We start from the raw sequence: 12,620 nt of genomic DNA, 5'->3' as shown, positions 1-12,620 counted from the left end.
TGATATTATCCCAATTCTCCAAATGAGAAAGCTGAAAATTGAACTTATGTAACTTGTCTAATACCACTCTGCTATTTATTGGCAATAAATAGCAGTGTGCTATTGATGGTCTCCTGTGAAAGAAGGGAGTCGACTCTGTCTCTCTGTTCCTGCAAGAAGTTCTTTATTGGCTTTTTTGCACAGGATTATATAGCATAAGCATTCTTTGGCCTATGTAATTGTTTTTCCCATTTCCCCAGGCAACCACATTTGTTCTAAAATCACAAGACTAGCATGTTTACAATCTTTGGGTGCAAGCTTGAGGACAATAGTAATCTCAGGGAATGATCTCTTTTGAACCAGGTGGGAAAGCAGGGGCATGGAAGGAGCCCAGCATCATTCTCTAACTTAATTGCCTGCTGGAAGGAGCCCGGCATCATTCTCTAACTTAATTGTCTGCCTTCAGATGCACAACGTCTCGGTGCCTGCCTTCAGGCACACAATGTCTTGGTGCCTGCCCTCAGGCCCAAAATGCCTTGGTGCCTGCCTTTAGGCACACAATGCTTTGGCCTTCTCCCAACCTGGTGCCTGCCTTCAGGCACACAATGTTTAGAAGGCAGCCTCCCTGACTAACTTGCCAAGCCAGGGAAACTTCTGTGCCTCCGCAGTCTCCAAAACCATTGTGCTTAAACACTGCTTTGTACTCCCATAACAGGAAATGCTGAGCACCTCTGGAAACATTTTCAGAATTATTCATTTGTGGATTAAGGAGTTCTCAATATCTGTCTTTTCACTCTTAAGTTTTGTTGCAACAAGAAGTGTTTGTCTCTGAATTAATTATTTCCTTCCCCCAAATTCCTATTATTTCTATCCCCAATCCTCATTTCCTTAAACATTATGATGACTATCCCAACTCTTACCTGCAGTGTATTTTATCAGATAACTGGATATTTCTACCTTGTTGTGATAGATGCTTAGCATCCTTTCATTGTGACATCTTAAAGACTAAAGAGTTTTTGAAATCCAAGTTTTTACTTCCTTCAAGACAATTTTCTTGAAAAAAAAGGAAGATTTCTCCTGCCTCACAGTTTTCTAAAAATATAATTTATTTCTTTCCTGTTTCTGTAAAGATTTTTATGAACATTAGACAGATATGTAGGTTTTTTTAATATCTTGTGTTTTTTTAACATTGGTACTCATTCCATATTTTTATATCATTTTTGTCTATATCTTATTTTGCATATCTGTTAGTCTTTGCACCTTCCCTTTTATTGTTATTTTTATATGTATACTTGATACTTATTTTAGTGGTTTTAATGCAGTTAATGTTAAAAAGCTAGATAATACAGATAATCCATGTTTGACACTAAATATATTTTTCAGGAAGTTCAAGTCCGGTGATAAATCCCCAAATGCATGAAGTATGTGTGTGTGTATGTGTAGCATAGTCTTTATTCTCACATATCGTTTATGGTTAGCAGTGATAAATGCTTATCTACCTTTTGAAGGATTCTGGGAGTTCCTCCTGTGGAGCCCAAGGGCAGGTACACTAAATGAGGGGCATACACTCTAGCTTTCCAGAACCATTAATCCCTGCCTGTGGACCTCACTTTCCTATTTGTGGCATCTTGTGCTCAGAGGACAGGTTCGCTGCAGAGATACCTTGTGTGGGCAAGTTTGAGCATCTCAGTGAGAGATTTTCAATATATTTAAAAATATTTCTGTTTTGCTTCTTTCCTGTGTGGAATTTGCTTGGCATTTTAATGAAGGGAAGTATTTCTACTTTCACAGTTTAAGTAGCTTAACCAAGTGTGCTCACCTAAGTTTTAATACTTAATCCTATCAATAATGTATCTCTTGTAGAATTATCAAAGTATATCTTTTTATTTATTTTTTATTTTTTATTTTTTTATCTTCATTTTATTGAGATATATTCACATACCACGCAGTCATACAAAACAAATCGTACTTTCGATTGTTTACAGTACCATTACATAGTTGTACATTCATCACCTAAATCAATCCCTGACACCTTCATTAGCACACACACAAAAATAACAAGAATAATAATTAGAGTGAAAAAGAGCAATTGAAGTAAAAAAGAACACTGGGTACCTTTGTCTGTTTGTTTCCTTCCCCTATTTTTCTACTCATCCATCCATAAACTAGACAAAGTGGAGTGTGGTCCTTATGGCTTTCCCAATCCCATTGTCACCCTTCATAAGCTACATTTTTATACAACTGTCTTCGAGATTCATGGGTTCTGGGTTGTAGTTTGATAGTTTCAGGTATCCACCACCAGCTACCCCAATTCTTTAGAACCTAAAAAGGGTTGTCTAAAGTGTGCGTAAGAGTGCCCACCAGAGTGACCTCTCGGCTCCTTTTGGAATCTCTCTGCCACTGAAGCTTATTTCATTTCCTTTCACATCCCCCTTTTGGTCAAGAAGATGTTCTCTGTCCCATGATGCCAGGTCTACATTCCTCCCCGGGAGTCATACTCCACGTTGCCAGGGAGATTCACTTCCCTGGGTGTCTGATCCCACGTAGGGGGGAGGGCAGTGATTTCACCTTTCAAGTTGGCTTAGGTAGAGAGAGAGGGCCACATCTGAGCGAGAAAGAGGCATTCGGGAGGAGGCTCTTAGGCACAATTATAGGGAGGCCTAGCCTCTCCTTTGCAACAACCGCTTCCCAAGGGTAAAACCTATGGTAGAGGGCTCAACCCATCAAACCACCAGTCCCCTATATCTGTGGTCATGTTAGCAACCATCGAGGTGGGGTAGGCCAATACCCCTGCATTCTCCACAGGCTCCTCAAGGGGGCACTACATATTTTCTTCCTTGTTTTTCTTTTTTTTTTTTTAACTTTCCCTTTTTTAAATCAACTGTATGAAAAAAAAGTTAAAAAGAAAACAAACATACAATAAAAGAACATTTCAAAGAGACCATAACAAGGGAGTAAGAAAAAGACAACTAACCTAAGATAACTGCTTTACTTCCAACATGTTCCTAATTTACCCCAAGAAAGTTACCTAATATAGCAACATGTCTGTGAACTTGCTCCTACTATATCCATCAGAAATTAACAGACCATAGTCATTGCTGGGCATCCCCAGAACGTTAAATAGCTTATCTGTTCTTCTTGGATTATTGTTCCCCCTTCCTTAATTGCTCTCTACTGCTAGTTCCCCTACATTCTACATTATAAACCATTTGTTTTACAGTTTTCAAAGTTCACATTAGTGGTAGCATATAATATTTCTCTTTTTGTGCCTGGCTTATTTTGCTCAGCATTATGTCTTCAAGGTTCATCCATGTTGTCATATGTTTCACGAGATCGTTCCTTCTTACTGCCGCATAGTATTCCATCGTGTGTATATACCACATTTTATTTATCCACTCATCTGTTGAAGGACATTTGGGTTGTTTCCATCTCTTGGCAATTGTGAATAATGCTGCTATGAACATTGGCGTGCAGATATCTGTTCGTGTCACTGCTTTCCGATCTTCCGGGTATATACCGAGAAGTGCAATCGCTGGATCAAATGGTAACTCTATATCTAGTTTTCTAAGGAACTGCCAGACTGACTTCCAGAGTGGCTGAACCATTATACAGTCCCACCAACAATGAATTAGAGTTCCAATTTCTCCACATCCCCTCCAGCATTTGTAGTTTCCTGTTTGTTTAATGGCAGCCATTCTAATCGGTGTTAGATGGTATCTCATTGTGGTCTTAATTTGCATCTCTCTAATAGCTAGTGAAGCTGAACATTTTTTCATGTGTTTCTTGGCCATTTGTATTTCCTCTTCAGAGAACTGTCTTTTCATATCTTTTGCCCTTTTTATAATTGGGCCGTCTGTACTACTGTCATTGAGTTGTAGGATTTCTTTATATATGCAAGATATCAGTCTTTTGTCAGATACATGGTTTCCAAAAATTTTTTCCCATTGAGTTGGCTGCCTCTTTACCTTTTTGAGAAATTCCTTTGAGGTGCAGAAACTTCTAAGCTTGAGGAGTTCCCATTTATCTATTTTCTCTTTTGTTGCTTGTGCTTTGGGTGTAAAGTCTAGGAAGTGGCCGCCTAATACAAGGTCTTGAAGATGTTTTCCTACATTATCTTCTAGGAGTTTTATGGTACTTTCTTTTATATTGAGATCTTTCATCCATTTTGATTTAATTTTGTGTAGGGGGTGAGGTAGGGGTCCTCTTTCATTCTTTTGGATATGGATATCCAACTCTCCCAGCCCCATTTGTTGAAAAGACCATTATGACTCAGTTCAGTGACTTTGGGGGCCTTATCAAAGATCAGTCGGCCATAGATCTGAGGGTCTGTCTCTCAATTCTCAATTCAATTCCATTGATCTATATGTCTATCTTTGTGCCAGTACCATGCTGTTTTGGCAACTGTGGCTTTATAATAAGCTTCAAAGTCAGGGAGTGTAAGTCCTCCCACTTGGTTTTTCTTTTTTAGAGTGTCTTTAGCAATTCGAGGCATCTTCCCTTTCCAAATAAATTTGATAACTAGCTTTTCCAAGTCTGCAAAGTAGGTTGTTGGAATTTTGATTGGGATTGCATTGAATCTGTAGATGAGTTTGGGTAGAATTGACATCTTAATGACATTTAGCCTTCCTATCCATGAACATGGAATATTTTTCCATCTTTTAAGGTCCACTTCTATTTCTTTTAGTAGAGTTATGTAGTTTTCTTTGTATAGGTCTTTTACATCTTTGGCTAAGTTTATTCCTAGGTACTTGATTTTTTTAGTTGCTATTGAAAATGGTATCTTTTTCTTGAGTGTCTCTTCAGTTTGTTCATTTCTAGCATATAGAAACATTACTGACTTATGTGCATTAATCTTGTATCCCGCTACTTTGCTAAATTTGTTTATTAGCTCTAGTAGCTGTATCGTCGATTTCTCTGGGTTTTCTAGATATAAGATCATATCATCTGCAAACAATGACAGTTTTACTTCTTCTTTTCCAATTTGGATGCCTTTTATTTCTTTGTCTTGCCGGATTGCCCTGGCTAGCACTTCCAGCACAATGTTGAATAACAGTGGTGACAGCGGGCATCCTTGTCTTGTTCCTGATCTTAGAGGGAAGGCTTTCAGTCTCTCACCATTGAGTACTATGCTGGCTGTGGGTTTTTCATATATGCTCTTTATCATGTTGAGGAAGTTTCCTTCAATTCCTACCTTTTGAAGTGTTTTTATCAAAAACGGATGTTGGATTTTGTCAAATGCTTTTTCAGCATCTATTGAGATGATCAATTGATTTTTCCCTTTTGACTTGTTAATGTGTTGTAATACATTGATTGATTTTCTTATGTTGAACCATCCTTGCATGCCTGGAATGAGCCCCACTTGGTCATGGTGTATGATGTTTTTAATGTGTCTTTGGATTCGATTTGCAAGTATTTTGTTGAGGATTTTTGCATCTATATTCATTAGGGAGATTGGCCGGTAGTTTTCCTTTTTTGTAGCATCTTTGCCTGGTTTTGGTATTAGATTGATGTTAGCTTCATAAAATGAGTTAGGTAGTGTTCCATTTTCTTCAATGTTTTGAAAGAGTTTGAGTAATATTGGTGTCAGTTCTTTCTGGAAAGTTTGGTAGAATTCCCCTGTGAAGCCATCTGGCCCTGGGCATTTATTTGTGGGAAGATTTTTGATGACTGTTTGGATCTCTTTGCTTGTGATGGGTTGGTTGAGGTCTTCTATTTCTTCTCTGGTCAGTCTAGGTTGTTCATATGTTTCCAGGAAATTGTCCATTTCCTCTACATTATCCAGTTTGTTGCCATACAGTTGTTCATAGTATCCTCTTACAATTTTTTTAATTTCTTCAGGATCTGCAGTTATGTCACCTTTTTCATTCATTATTTTGTTTATATGGGTCTTCTCTCTTTTTGATTTTGTCAGTCTAGCTAGGCGCTTGTCAATCTTGTTGATCTTCTCAAAGAACCAACTTTTGGTGATATTTATCCTCTCTATTGTTTTTTTGTTCTCTATGTCATTTATTTCTGCTTTAATCCTATTTATTTCTTTTCTTCTACTTGGTTTAGGATTGGTTTGTTGTTCATTTTCTAGCTTCTTCAGTTGATCCATTAGTTCTTTGATTTTGGCTCTTTCTTCCTTTTTAATATATGCGTTTAGTGCTATAAATTTCCCCCTTAGCACTGCTTTTGCTGCATCCCATAGGTTTTGGTATGTTGTGTTCTCATTTTCATTCGTCTCTATATATTTAGCAATTTCTCTTGCTACTTCTTCTTTAACCCACTGATTGTTTAGGAGTGTGTTGTTTAACCTCCAGTTATTTGTGAATTTTCTAAGTCTCTGATGGTTATGGACTTCTAATTGTATTCCATTGTGGTCAGAGAATGTGCTTTGAATAATTTCAGTCTTTTTAAATTTATTGAGGCTTGTTTTATGTCCCAGCATATGATCTATTCTGGAGAAAGTTCCGTGAGCACTAGAAAAGTATGTGTATCCTGGTGTTTTGGGATGTAATGTCCTGTATATGTCTGTTAAATCTAATTCATTTATCAGATTGTTTAGGTTTTCAATTTCCTTTTTGGTGTTCTGTCTGGTTGATCTGTCTATAGGAGAGAGTGATGTGTTGAAGTCTCCCACAATTATTGTGGGAACATCAATTGCTTCCTTTAGTTTTGCCAGTGTTTCTCTCATGTATTTTGTGCCACCTTGATTGGGTGCATAGACATTTACGATTGTTATTTCTTCTTGCTGAATTGCCCCTTTTATTAGTATGTAGTGGCCTTCTTTGTCTCTCAAAACATCCCTGCATTTGAAGTCTATTTTATCTGAGATTAATATTGCTACACCTGCTTTCTTTTGGCTGTAGCTTGCATGAAATATTTTTTTCCATCCTTTCACTTTCAGTTTCTTTGTGTCCCTGTGTCTAAGATGAGTCTCTTGTATGCAACATATTGGTGGTTCATTTTTTTTGATCCATTCTGCGAATCTATATCTTTTAATTGGGGAGTTTAATCCATTTACATTCAAAGTTATAACCGTGAAGGCATTTCGTGAATCAGCCATCTTATCCTTTGGTTTATGTTTGTCATATTTTTCCCTCTCTCTATTAATATCCTTTATTGTACCCATGCCGAATCTCTTTAGTACTGAACCTTTCTCCAAGTCTCTCTGTCCTTTCTTTGTTTCTCTGTCTGTAGGGCTCCCTTTAGTATCTCCAGTAGGGCAGGTCTCTTGTTAGCAAATTCTCTCAGCATTTGTTTGTCTGTGAAAAATTTAAGCTCTCCCTCAAATTTGAAGGAGAGCTTTGCTGGATAAAGTGTTCTTGGCTGGAAATTTTTCTCACTCAGGATTTTAAATATATCGTGCCACTGCCTTCTTGCCTCCGTGGTGGCTGCTGAGTAGTCACTACTTAGTCTTATGCTGTTTCCTTTTTATGTGGTGAATTGCTTTTCTCTTGCTGCTTTCAGAACTTGCTCCTTCTCTTCCGTGTTTGACAGTGTGATCAGTATATGTCTCGGAGTGGGTTTATTTGGATTTTTTTCTATTTGGAGTTCGCTGAGCATTTATGATTTGTGTATTTATGTTGTTTAGAAGATTTGGGAAGTTTTCCCCAACAGTTTCTTTGAATACTCTTCCTAGACCTTTACCCTTTTCTTCCCCTTCTGGGACACCAATGAGTCTTATATTCGGACGTTTCGTATTATCTATCATATCCTTGAGGTCCATTTCGATTTTTTCAATTTTTTTCCCCATTCTTTCTTTTATGCTTTCATTTTCCATTCTGTCATCTTCCAGGTCACTGATTCATTGTTCAACTTCCTCTAGTCTTGTACTATGAGTGTCCAGAATCTTTTTAATTTGGTCAACACTTTCTTTAATGTCCATAAGATCATACATTTTTTTATTTAGTCTTGCAGTGTCTTCTTTATGCTCTTCTAGGGTCTTCTTGATTTCCTTTGTCTCCCGTACTATGGTCTCATTGTTCATCTTTAGTTCTTTGAGTAGCTGCTCTAGGTGCTGTGTCTCTTCTGATCTTTTGATTTGGGTGCTTGGGCTTGGGTTATCCATATCGTCTGGTTTTTTCATATGCTTTATAATTTTCTGTTGTTTTTGGCCTCGTGGCATTTGCTGAACTTGATAGGGTTCTTTTAGGATTTGTAGACCAATTGAAGTCCTTATCTCTAATTTATCAGATCTACAGCTTCGTGGACTACACTTTCTCTAACTAACCAGCAGGTGGCGTCCACAAGCCACCTGTTCTCCACAAGCCAGTTCTCCCCTGCTTAGCCTTTTTGGTGAGTGGGGGAGTGAGTCTTGTGGGGTCCAATTGGTGTACCAAGCTTGCGTGTGTAGTTGGTGTTGCCTGCCCTGTATATGGGGCGTGTTTCTGGGCAGTCAGGGAGGGGGGGTGGCCCGAACAATCAAATCTCCCTGGTGATCCTAGAGTTTTAAAGCTGCTGCAATAGTCTAATCCTTCAGTTCAGTCCTGCCACAGTTTGTCTCTGCCACTGACCCACAAGTCCTTGGTATTGGCGTATGGCTCCTGAGACTTGCAAGTGGGCCCCTCTTCCAGGCTGTGCACCCCGGGTCCTCTGTTGAGGGATGACTGTGCTATGTCACAGGTGAGTGCCGTCCCCCCAGGGCGGTTCTGGGCTGCTGGGCTGTGTAGGGAGGCTCCCAGTCTGCTGAAATGATGGCTGAATGGGGCTTTGTTAATTCACACTGCTCCACCTTCCCAACTCTGGGACAATCAGCTGAGGTTGCAGGGAAGGGTAATGTCCACTCCCAGTTTTGTGGTGTGTGCCTGTTATTTGAAGCACTTCCATCACACTGGGTTGTCTGGGGCAGCTCTGGACTATGGGGCTGGCGATGGGCAGGAGTGTTTTCCTGTCCACCAGGATGATGGCTGTGAGCGGACACCCCCCTTTTCTTGGGAAGTTGTGGTGTTTAGTGAATTTTCTCAGCCACTGGATTATTGCCTTTTGTCTCAGAGCTCTCTTAGTTCTGCTCTTGACTTGACCTGCCCAAATTGCAAGTCTTTGAAGCTTTCTTTATTGGGCTTCTTAGAGTAATTGTTTTAGAAAAAGAAAAAAGGATTAAAAAAAAAAAAGGGCCCTCCTCAGAGATCTAATGGGTTATTGAAATGCTAATAGACAAAGCAACCAGGGCCATTAAGGAAAGGTCCACAGGGCAGAGAGATCAGCTTTTCTTCGGGATTTGCATATGCGCCTCAGGGCCTGAGCTCTGCCCTTCCCCTTTCTATGTTCACCAGAACTCCAAAAATCCTCCGCTTTTATTTTGGAGTTTTTCGTGTTGTTTTTTGTCTATGCCTGTCTCCTCTCTGCTGGGCTGGCTGCTCTCAGATTCTCTGGTGTCTGGTCTCAGTCTATCTATGGTTGGAGTTTGGATCAGTAGAATGAGTTTCCGATAAGGGCTGCCACTGCAGTTCTCCCTTCTCCTTCCCGGAGCTGACAGCCCCTCCTCCCACGGGACTGAGCCTGGCAGGGAGGGGCGCGGGTCCCCTGGCCGTAAAACCTTACAGATTTCGCTGATCTCAGCAGTTCGACGTTTTCATGAGTGTTTTATGAAGTATGCCCAAAGTCAGATTGGTCTGTGGTGTCCAGGCCACGCAGTTCCTGGCTTTCTACCTACTTTCCTGGAGGAGTAACTAAAACATACAGCTTACCAGTCCGCCATCTTGCCCCGCCTCCCAAAGTATATCTTTTTAAATTTCAGTTTTCCTCAGGTTGCTGGGATAGAATTTGGATTTGATCCAGATTCAGAACCAGGACACTGAATCATAAGAGATACTGTAAAAGTTCCAGGACAGTACTTATGGAAAAAAAAGTTTATCTTCTTGCTCTTAAGGAAAACATTGCAAATATGAGATCGGTTTCTTTTGAAAATGTTTAAATAAGGCCATTGCCTTATATTAATACATAATTGCATGAACTTGCACACAAATACTCACTTATATATTCTTTTTATAATTTCAGACAGTTGGTGGTTTTAATAAATTTTTCCATTAATTTTTATAATTAATGAATTAAATTTCTTTATTATATGCATTTTTGATTTCATTATTAATCTGTTTTGTATTATCAAATTTTAAAATTCAGAATCAAAATTCATGGTTATTAATAGTGTTCTTTAAGGGATTGGCAAATATAGCCACAAGTGACTAAAAAAAAAAGCCATAATGGATTGTTGAACTTTAATGTTTACGTATTCAGTATATTTTAATAGGATATGCCATGTTTAGTTATGTACAATTGAACTTGGGTGACTAAATCTATAATGACCATTAAATTTCATCCAGGGGTTCTAGAATACTCTAGTGGAGTGTTCTACAGCAGTGTTGGGGTGTTTTTAGGAAGCTTGTTAAAAGTACAGATTCTGGAGTTCGAAATTGAGAGCCATTTAGAAGGTTTCAGATGAAATTCAATAATACTTATTGTACACAGGCCTCACAGGTGAATTTAGTTTACAGCCAACTTTAGGGATTGTTGGTAGCCCATTTCTAATGCTGCTAGGTAGTAGACCAAGTACAACAGGGTCAAGAATACCATGTCTGGTTCCAGTGAGAGGGCAGGAATTTTTAAGTGTATTAGTTACATATATGGAAATATTTTTTTACATTTTTGTAAATATATATGAAATTGTATTTCAGTGTCAAAAATACATTTAAAGTATGAAACTTAGAATTTATGCATATTTATGGATAAGAAAATTGAAGTATGTTTTGATATTTCAGGGGAAGGATGGTTACATTATGTTTAAAAGTTGTCCTCAGATGTTTGACAAGAGACTGCACAAGTACGTTCTACAGTAATTATGAATCACTTTGAATTGCTAAAAATTTTTCAAGGAAAAAAAAGAAAGCCTCTCAGGACATCGAATGAGTTTAATTACACATACAACCAAATCACCATCACTAACAGTTATTAATAGGAAGTGTTTCATTTTTGAGTAATTTTTTTGTTATATTCTGGACATTGGATAGATAATATTGGGCTCTGTTAATTTCTTATGTTTGGGGAAATAAATAAAAGGTGGACAAAATAGGAAAGACTGAGCTCTGTTTATTGTGGCATGAGGCTAGGCCTGAGGGGCATATAAATAAGTATAAGAAAAGCATAAGCAAAAATTCAAAAGCATAAAACAAGTTTTATGAAAGTATATATTTTCTAAATTCAGCTTCCCAATCTAACCGCAATTATCTTTTCAGTTTTTTTCCTTAGCTTCTATTCTACATAAAATATTCTAATTGGTCAATTTGGCTAACTGTTCTGTAAAACATCTTGTGTTTTCCTACTTAAAAAGCATCATGCTTTGACTCATCTTTACTAATTTGGTTTTGAAGTTTTATTCTTTTAAAAAAGTCATGTAGCATTAATTCAAGACCAAATTAGACCAATTTATAATGGGTTTTATAATTGATTTCAGTTGTCTTTCTAAACATGCCACATTTCCAAAACTTGTAGACTTATAATTTTGAAAGTAAAATGTGCCATCCTAGAATCAAAAGAATGAATGCCCTTTTTATTATATTTAAACTTAGTAAATGTCTCAGTTGGTTTTCTTTTTATTATAGAAGTTGCAGATATACCGAAAAACCATGCAGAAAAAAAGAATTACCACATATCCCCCCTCACATGTGCAATTTTCCTTGTATTAATACTTTCTTTGGTGTGTTACCTTTATTTAAGGAGGTGAAACAATATTATTATAATTATTCTATTAATGATAATTTATAGTCTACATTAGGGCCCACTCTGTGTTTTACAGTTCTACAGTTTTTAAAATTTTTATTCTGGTAGTGTATATACAACCTAAAATATCCCCTTTAAACCATATCCACTATACAATTCAGGGGTCTTAATTACATTTACAATGTGTGCTACCATCACCATCATCCATTACCAAAATTTTCCATCACCCCAAACAGACAGGTTGTACCAAATAAGCATTAACTTCCCATTCCCTACTCTATCCCTGGCCCTTGGTAAACTGTATTCTATTTCTGACTCTATGAATTTAGATATTCTAATAATTTCATTTAAGTGAGATCATAGAATATTTGTCCTGTGTATCTGTTTTATTTCATTCAACATGGTGTCTTCAAGGTTCATCCCTGAGGTTGTGTGTGTCATAACTTCATTCCTTTATATGGCTGAATTACATTCCATTTTATGTATATACCATACTTTATCCATTTATCTCTCAGTTGGCACTTGGGTTGCTTCCATCTTTTGTCATTGTGAATAATGCCACTATGAACATCAGTGTGCCAGTAAATGTTCAAGACCCTGATTTCAATTATTCTAGGTGTATCTCTAGCAGTGGGATTGCCAAGTCTTATGGTAATTCTATACTTAGATTTCTGAGGAACTACCAAATTGTTTTCTACAGCATTTGCATCACTTTATATTCCCACCAACAGTGAATGATGTTCCTATTTCTCCACCTTCTCTCCAACACTTGTTATTTTCCATTTTTAAAATAGTAGCCATTCTATTGGGTGTGAAATGGTATCTCACTTTGGTTTTGATTTGCATTTCCCTAATAATTAATGATGTTGAGCATCTTTTCGTGTGCTTTTGGCCATTTACGTATCCTCTTTGGAAAAAGGTCTATTCAAGTCTTTTGCCCATTT

At 37.7% G+C, this 12,620-nt stretch overlaps 1 pseudogene; it reads left to right on the top strand.

The window, feature by feature from the left end:
* Positions 1–12,620, top strand: part of LOC119506089 — a 146,490-nt pseudogene that overhangs the window by 101,112 nt on the left and 32,758 nt on the right.

Source organism: Choloepus didactylus, chromosome 11 (genome assembly GCF_015220235.1).
Source record: "Choloepus didactylus isolate mChoDid1 chromosome 11, mChoDid1.pri, whole genome shotgun sequence".
NCBI lineage: Eukaryota > Metazoa > Chordata > Mammalia > Pilosa > Megalonychidae > Choloepus > Choloepus didactylus.
This window is presented reverse-complemented; position numbering and strand designations above follow the sequence as displayed.